Source organism: Leptinotarsa decemlineata, unplaced genomic scaffold, assembly GCF_025532065.1.
Source record: "Leptinotarsa decemlineata unplaced genomic scaffold, Ldec_3_MD MMD2_P_RNA_scaffold_2, whole genome shotgun sequence".
Taxonomy (NCBI): domain Eukaryota; kingdom Metazoa; phylum Arthropoda; class Insecta; order Coleoptera; family Chrysomelidae; genus Leptinotarsa; species Leptinotarsa decemlineata.
In genome coordinates, this window is record NW_027412529.1 from 18360112 (window position 1) to 18368085 (window position 7974).

The 7974-nt window shown below is 36.0% G+C and overlaps 1 long non-coding RNA gene across 1 annotated transcript; it reads right to left on the reverse strand.

The window, feature by feature from the left end:
• Window positions 1-1188: 1188 nt before the first annotated feature.
• Window positions 1189-7340, reverse strand: LOC141486561 (uncharacterized). The gene is made up of 2 exons (XR_012467924.1): window positions 7240-7340; window positions 1189-1640 (listed from the first exon to the last, which is right to left on the reverse strand). It is a non-coding gene; the product is annotated as an uncharacterized lncRNA (long non-coding RNA).
• Between the last annotated feature and the right edge of the window lie 634 nt (window positions 7341-7974).

Genomic DNA, 7974 nt, shown 5'->3' on the forward strand with positions numbered 1-7974 from the left:
CACCTGCATACCATGCAGCATCAAATTGCGCTGCAGAAAACAGTGTTAAAACTGTGAAAAATTTTTTCATCAAAGTAATGAATGCATGTGATAATCATATAGACTTTAATCGTTCTCTGAATAGGTTTTTAATGACTTATAGAATAACAGAACATTGTTCCACAGGTGAATCGCCCTCTCGTCTGTTTTTAGGTAGACAGATTAGATCTAGATTTGATTTACTCAAACCAGAAAATATTGAGAAACATCCCAAAGAGATTTCTTCTGTGAATAATAATTTGCAATTTACATAGTCAGTTGGTCATATTCTCAAAATTTTGGAAAAAAAATTGCTATCTAGTGAAAGTTTATGGAACTAACTTGACGTGGAAACGACATCAGAACCGATTGATACGCTGTGATATCTCAAATATTGAGTATAGTGTTTGTGATTCCGTCAATAAACAAATCACTTTTGAAAATGAACAGGCTTTGACAGAAAATGTTCGCGAAAATGATTTGCCGGTAGGTGTTGATGATAATATAATTCATTATGATCATGATGGGCGAAATAGTACTGAGGAATGTGAAGCTAGCACCTCAATACCGATGCGCACATCATTTTTCATGAATAATCGACCAAAAAGAGTGAGGAAGTCGCCTCTTCGATTACGTTATTAATTTTGTTCAAGGTGACTCACCAATAAAAAGCAAAGAATGTTTTTCAGGTTTTACTCGATGTGCAAGTTAAATTTTCCAGAAATTATTTTTTCATCTAATTGTATATAAACAAAATAAGAAGGGAAGAGTGTGACATCCTGTAGTCAGTATTTTATATATATCTGCGATATACACATGTCATCCCTACTCCTTTCTTATTCAAAATAGAGTCTCATTGAAAGATTCATGAGTGTTGTAGAGTATTGCATTTGTCTGCTTTTGGAAATATAGCAATTACCTGAATGGCATTTTATTGTTAAAACCTTAGACATTAAACATCCAATCTAACACTCTGCGTTTGAAGAGTGGCATAGATAATACTCTTGAAGATGCCAACCACGTTGATGAACACCTATTGAAACAAGTAACGGTGAAAGTGAAGAAGAATATTCAGATTGAGATACAGTGATTGAACGGCAGAATTTTTGAATCGCCATTCCATTCAGACATTATAACTTTTCACTGTTCGAATGAAAATAATTTCACCTATTCCAGAATGTAAGTGAATTTATATTTAAATTTCTGACGAAAGTATCTTTCACAAAATCTTTTTCAATTCATCAGAAGTGTGACAATATATGCTTTTTGAAAATATCGAACAGCATCACCAATCCCAGAACCAGCGCAACTATTCCAACACCAATTTCCATCTCTCTTCCATCATCACCAGCATATATAACGAAGAACCATGCTCTGAAAAGCTTGTTTCTCTGGTCATATCTGGCTAAAGTCATGGCACCCGCGAAAAAATTTAAACAGCAACCAACGATCATGAAACATATATCCATCAGCCAGCTTAAATTTTCCTTCACAATGGTCAACAATAGTACGGCACATATCAAAAGGTATCCTCCGAAACCTAGTAACAGCATTTCGAAAACCCATCTGTCGTAAAAAACTCCTGTGAATTCAAATAAAACCAGTCCGACTAAGCATAATACCTGAAACAAATAGTTAATTGAAATAACAAAAAAAAAATCGCTGAAGCAAGTTGATGATGATAGAATTGATCCAGACCAAGAATAAACTGACGACATAAATTTAAATTATAGGCAGGTAGATCTCTAGCAGTATATTCGACCATCCAGTGCAAACTGCGGAAGTTTATTGTGGCTCACACCTTTTGAAACTTGATCAAATGAGTCCAGCTTCCTAACGTAGCCAATTATCTCATTTGGCGGGTGATCTCTCAGGTCAGCTGGCAAGAGTGGAACTTCAAAAAACTGATCCGGTTTATTGCGGAAGAGGCTAGCGTTGTTCTGCTACCAAGGTCGTCTTCCTTGAGGAGAATAATCCACTTTTAGAGTCACATACCACGGTATGTTTTTCTCAAGATGTCTATATAGTAGTGGATGTTGGCATGTGCTTTGTTTCAATTATTGTAGACCAAGTGGTATCCTTGATAAATTTTGTTAACAATACTATCATTCTTGCTAAAGTTATTGAAAATACTTCGCAAGTTTACTGCTGACATATGATTCTGTCAACTTTGAAAAATCATCTTGTTCGATAGTTGATGTTGTTGTTTTAATAGTGTCATTAAGCGATATCGTTTGTGCGGGTATTCCAAAAGTGATGATTCAATAATAAAGAAATTTATGGCACCTAAGATAAACACAATTCGTGAAATATTCTAGAAACAATGAAGTATCTAACAATAGACTTGAAAGAAAACTGTGAATTTCAATACTGATGAGAAAGCAATTCAAGTTTTTAAATATAGATATAAGAACAAAAGGTACGTGTAAATTCTCGAGAAATGAAATGCAATTCCTATCTCACTATTGACGTTAATAGGTGCAATGGTGACTCACTGGTCTTATTCTAGTTCCAGTCATTCTCATCGAAAGTAATTCGCTGTCTCTGTTCGATATAAGTATTTTGAGCAGAGACAGCGAATAACTTTCAACAGGACGGACAGATTTGGAGTGAATTGAGGCAAAAAAATGCTCATTATCAACAAGTCGTCTGGCACAGATGAAGTGCCCGTCATCGTTCTTAAAAAGTGCGCAAATGAACTCGTATCAGTATTTCGCAGACTTTTTAACCTGTCCACAAGGAAGGGGTTTTTTTTCTCGTTGGAAGATTGCTCACGTTCAGCCTATTCCCAAAAAGGGCAAGAAAAATCTTCCAAATGATTATAGACCAGTCGCTTTGCTATCAGTTATATCAAAAATTATGAAGGAAGTCGTAAATCATCATATCCTCAAATATTTGGAAGCCGTCAACATATTCAGTGATCATCAATATGGATTTCAGAAACAAAGATCAACAGCCGCCTTCTATCGTATGTCACTCATATTTGGAATAACGCAATCGAGAAACATGGAGAATCGAGAGCTGTTGCGTTTGATATTTCTAAGGCTTTTGACGGTGTGTGGCATGAGGGTTTGCTGGTCAAACTTCGATGCTATGGCTTGTCGGATGATTTTTGTGTATGGCTCTTTAGCTTCCTGAAAGAACGTTCACTGCAAGTGGCCGTCGATGGATATCTCTCGAATACGTTCACCAACAACGCTGGTGTTCCCCAGGGATCCATATTGTCTCCAACCCTCTTTTCATTGTATATCAACGACTTATTGAAAAAACCAAGAATCCAATATATTGCTTTGCTGACGACAGCACTCATCGGCTATGGAGGCTCATCTTCACCAGCAGCAGGAGGTTGCATATCCAAATGAGGATCTAGAAGTGATTTCGAATTGGGGTGAAAGTAACCAGGTTCAATTCAATGCCACAAAAACCCAGGCTTTGGTTTTCTCCAAAAAGATAAATGTCTCTGAACCGGATATAATAATGTCAGGTCATACAATTCCGCTTCCTGCTCCGATGAGTTTGTTGGGGGTTAAAAGAGACACCAATATGTCTTGGTACAATTATGTCGCTGAAATTGCAAAGGCTGCTTCTCAAAAGCTTGGAACACTGTTCCGAACCAGAAAACTGTACACACCTCAGGAACTTTTGATGCTTTATAAAGCTTGGATCAGACCTTTTTTGAAGTATTGTTCTCATGAATGGAGCTCTGCCCCCAAACATACCCTGAAGTTACCGGATTCCATACAGAAAAGAACCATCCGCCTGATTGGAGATGCGAGCATCACGTGCTATCTTGATAGCCTGGAACATTGAAGAAAGGTTGGAGATTTGTCTATCTTCTATAGATATTTTCACGGGAAGTGTTCAAATTACTTGTTACATTTGATTCCACCAAGAGTGGTACATATCAGAAATACGCGACGGACTGTGGCTGCTCATCGTTTTGAGTTTCAACTCATAATACCTCTAACTCCACTGTTCAAGAACTCTTTCATCTGAAGAACTGCGATTCTAATCCAATGTAAATCGCTACTTTCGCACAAGCAGCGCTCTTAGAGCACCTTAAAAATTTTCCTGTGGTGCTTGTGTTCTGTCCTATATTTTTCGTAAAATATTCATCATTTGGTCAACAGGCAAGCAAACGTGTTTATCCATTTGAATGTACACAAACTGATTCGATGATGAACGTCGTTGAAAATTCTAGATTTTAATAAATTCACATCATCACGTTGTAGAATACGCAACATTGTACGTTCACATGAACAGCCATATGAACAGTTTCAAGCGGTCCACGTAAAATGAATCAAGTGAACCGTATTGGTCGACAGATTTGCCTAAGAGTCACTAGAGCAGTGTTAAGAAATCCTAGTTTTTCTCAGTCTAGTGAAAACTTTATCGGCGGTGAGTCTCCCACTACTTTCTTCAGCTAGGTGAGTCGCCCTTCCATAGCTGTACTAACTGCACCCATCAGTCAGGAAACGTTCTATTGATCTTCTCAAGTAACACGTAGCCATCCAGGCTCAAATGTACAGCTCTGGAATTATACCCTTGAACCATATTTTGGAATAACCTGTATGTCAGCCATGATGGTATACTGAAATCAATACTGAGGTTCAAATAATCAAAGTTCAATATTTCCAGGATCTGTAAGTCAGTTTTCTCTGACCATGCATCAGATTCAACCATGCAGGGATTTTTCCCTCTGGTTTGAGTGAATCGTCTTTCGAATATGGATTTGTAACCTGCTTACGCGGATTTTGTCCTCTCCAAGGTATGAACTCTTCTGCTGCTCGAAAATTCAGAGCATGTGTAGACTTAGGATCAGATTATTTAGTTACTTCATGGTCCATAAAGGATACCATGAGTTTCTATGGAAAAAAATCTATTACGGCAGAGCCCTGAATCACCATAACGAGAGCACGTCCGGATGGACTCAGACACACTATTCAGACGCATCTGTTCAGCGAGCGATGCAGATACCCTTGCAAGATCATCGACTTTAAAATCAACCCTCCAGCAGGCAAGAGCTCAGACGTTGTTTCACAATCAGGAATATTAGTTTTGCTATAGATACGACATTTTTCTATCATTATATACGTTAGAAAACCAGTTTCACTACACAACCAGACAGACATATTTTGAGAACAAATACATAAACCTCAGGATGAGGCATCATCTGGGAGAACTTTCACCTCCACAGCTGACACCTCACCCTGAAAAACGGTAACGCATAGAGAAGATTACATTACATTTTCAGATTCTCACATTTCGCAGATTTTTAAATAGTAAATATAAAATGAAGATGATAACTTTCGTCTGATTTTTATTTGTTACAATCCATTTCGGCTCATCAAACCATTATCAAGTAAACTGAGGCAAACAAACCCCTAGATACAATGATACAGTCAATATCCTAAGGTTGTCTGCAATAGGTACCTGAAATAACAAGAATTTTACTTGAATTATCAATACCTCATCTGAGATACCGAAACAATCATTATTTAACTTCTATAACATATCAAAATTACTGACCATTGATCCAAAAACACTACAAGTGGATTGCTCTAAATGACAACGAATCCTAAGCTGGTAGTCAACTAGTTGACACACAAGTAGTATTATTGGATGGAGAGTCAATAATTTTAATATGTTATAGAATTATTGTTTTGGTATCTCAGGTGAATTATCAATTATTCAGGTACCTATTGCAGATCTGTTTTTAAAAAAATCTGTTTTAAAATATGTTTTTCCGTTAATCAGCTGTCGCCCCCATACGAACGACAACTCTCAGAAGTTGAGAAACTTGTGCGAGCTAAGGACTAACGAGGTCTCACCTTTCAACGTGTGATTCCTAACACGGTTGCAGAATCATCCCAGCTTCAATCAGATAAATTCTATCGAGAAAAATATCAGGTCGAGGCAAGAATAGAACCCACGACCTTCCGATCGTGAGTCGGGCGCACTACAACCGCGGCCAATTCCACAACAGATACCTAAGATATCTAAGATATCTAAGATATCTTAGGTACAGATACAGATACCTAAGATACCTAAGGACATTGACTGTATCATTGTATAGTGAAAGATTTGTTTGCCAAAATGGGTGATTTGAGAATGGTTCAATAAACCCAAAACGGTCGTAACGAATAAAACTATCAGTAGAAATCAGAAAAAAATTATTTTCTTTATCGCATATTCAATATGAATTTCAACGAGAAAAATAGGTCATCCATCGAACGAACAAGTTTCAAAATAGTATTTGTGGATTTCAATCAACTCACTATTTAGCATATTATGCTTGCCTGTATCAACTTTGATTGATTATTTTGCTGCAGTTTCATGCAAATTTTCAAAAATTCTAAACAATATTTTCAATAATGTTGATCTTGTTGATAACAATAGAATCACGAGTTATTTTGCCTTTAAATATACATATTCAGATAATTTTGGTTCACCCACAATTTTAATAATTCATCATTAACTTATCCTCAGAGTCTTCGGTCATTTTTCGAAAAAGAATATACAGAGCATGAATAACTGAGTTTATATATTTTTCGAAAGATAGTCCATATTATTCAACAAATTTTTTTCCTTTATGTATTAAGTGGTCTTTCACATCTATCCACAAATAAAACTATTATGATTATTTCCTTTCCGAAAGGAAAAAACATCACTCATTGTATAAAAACATACCAAAAACAACAAGAACATTTAAATTCGTGATATTGATGACTTATTTATTTTGTGGAAATTCATCTTCAATTAGATTCAATTCAAGTGTTCTAGCACGAGTAGTGCTAGAACACTTGGTGGTAGTGGTAGTGGTGTAAATACCGAAACCTTGGTCGTATTAATATCAATACATTAAGTAAGTGGAAATTAGACAAAGTATCTTATCCCTATATCTAATTGAACATTGAAATTGTTACATTCGAAACCATTAAACTGTTCTCAGGAGCAATTTTCACCAAATAATATTCATGCATGACGTTTAGTTATATCTACACAATTATTTCAACACTAACGTTATTTTCCCAGGAATAACTTGTTTGAAAGTGTATCAGTAGACTAAAATTGTCTCTTTCCGAATATGAAGTTATCCTGTATCAATTGAAACATACAACTAGCGTCTGAAATATTAATTCTGTTTCTGTTTAAAATCTGGTTAAACAATTCATCGAAATGTTTTTGATATCGCATCAACATAAGCTGAAATTTACTTACAATCTCTAATATCTTCAAAACAAGATCAGCGGAAAACCCCATTTTCACTGGAAACCTTTTCACTTTGACATTGACTTTTGAATATAGGTTACCAAGATGCATATAAACCAAGTGTAGTTTCCTGAACTCTTTTACGTGAGAAAACTCCCAATAGAAAGTGATGAATTGGAAAGTTAAAAAATAAAAGTTATCTAATGGAACGCACCATTAGTGGAATAATACAGAAGAAATATACAAATGATTATATTTATATACATAATTTTGATGAGATCATGTATTGCCATTATTTCAGTAAGAAACTAAAATCTCTTCAAAACAAGCCGGTATATGTGGATATTCATCAGTCTTCCATCAAGGTTAATTCGCAAATGATTGATCCACCTTCTTCTTTTTTCAGTGCGGTCAATGGACTTAGGTCATTCTTGCCTCCCAAATATGAGTTGCAGTCCTCGTTGTTCTGCTTACCTTTCATTGGAAGAGCTTCATGAAGCAAGAGCCGAATCGAACCTTCTACGAAACCCTTCATCACTTGGAAGGATCGATTGCAGCTTGAGAAATGGTTCCAATACAGATTCTGTGGAACATTTTCTTCCTTACGAATCAGTAGACAGTTTTCCTGAAAATCTTGAGAAGGAAATTGGGTTAGATAATTTAAGAAACACTTGCTACATGAATAGCATTTTGCAAGTGTTGTTCATGATGAAGAATTACAAGACCGACGTTTTGATGATGAAC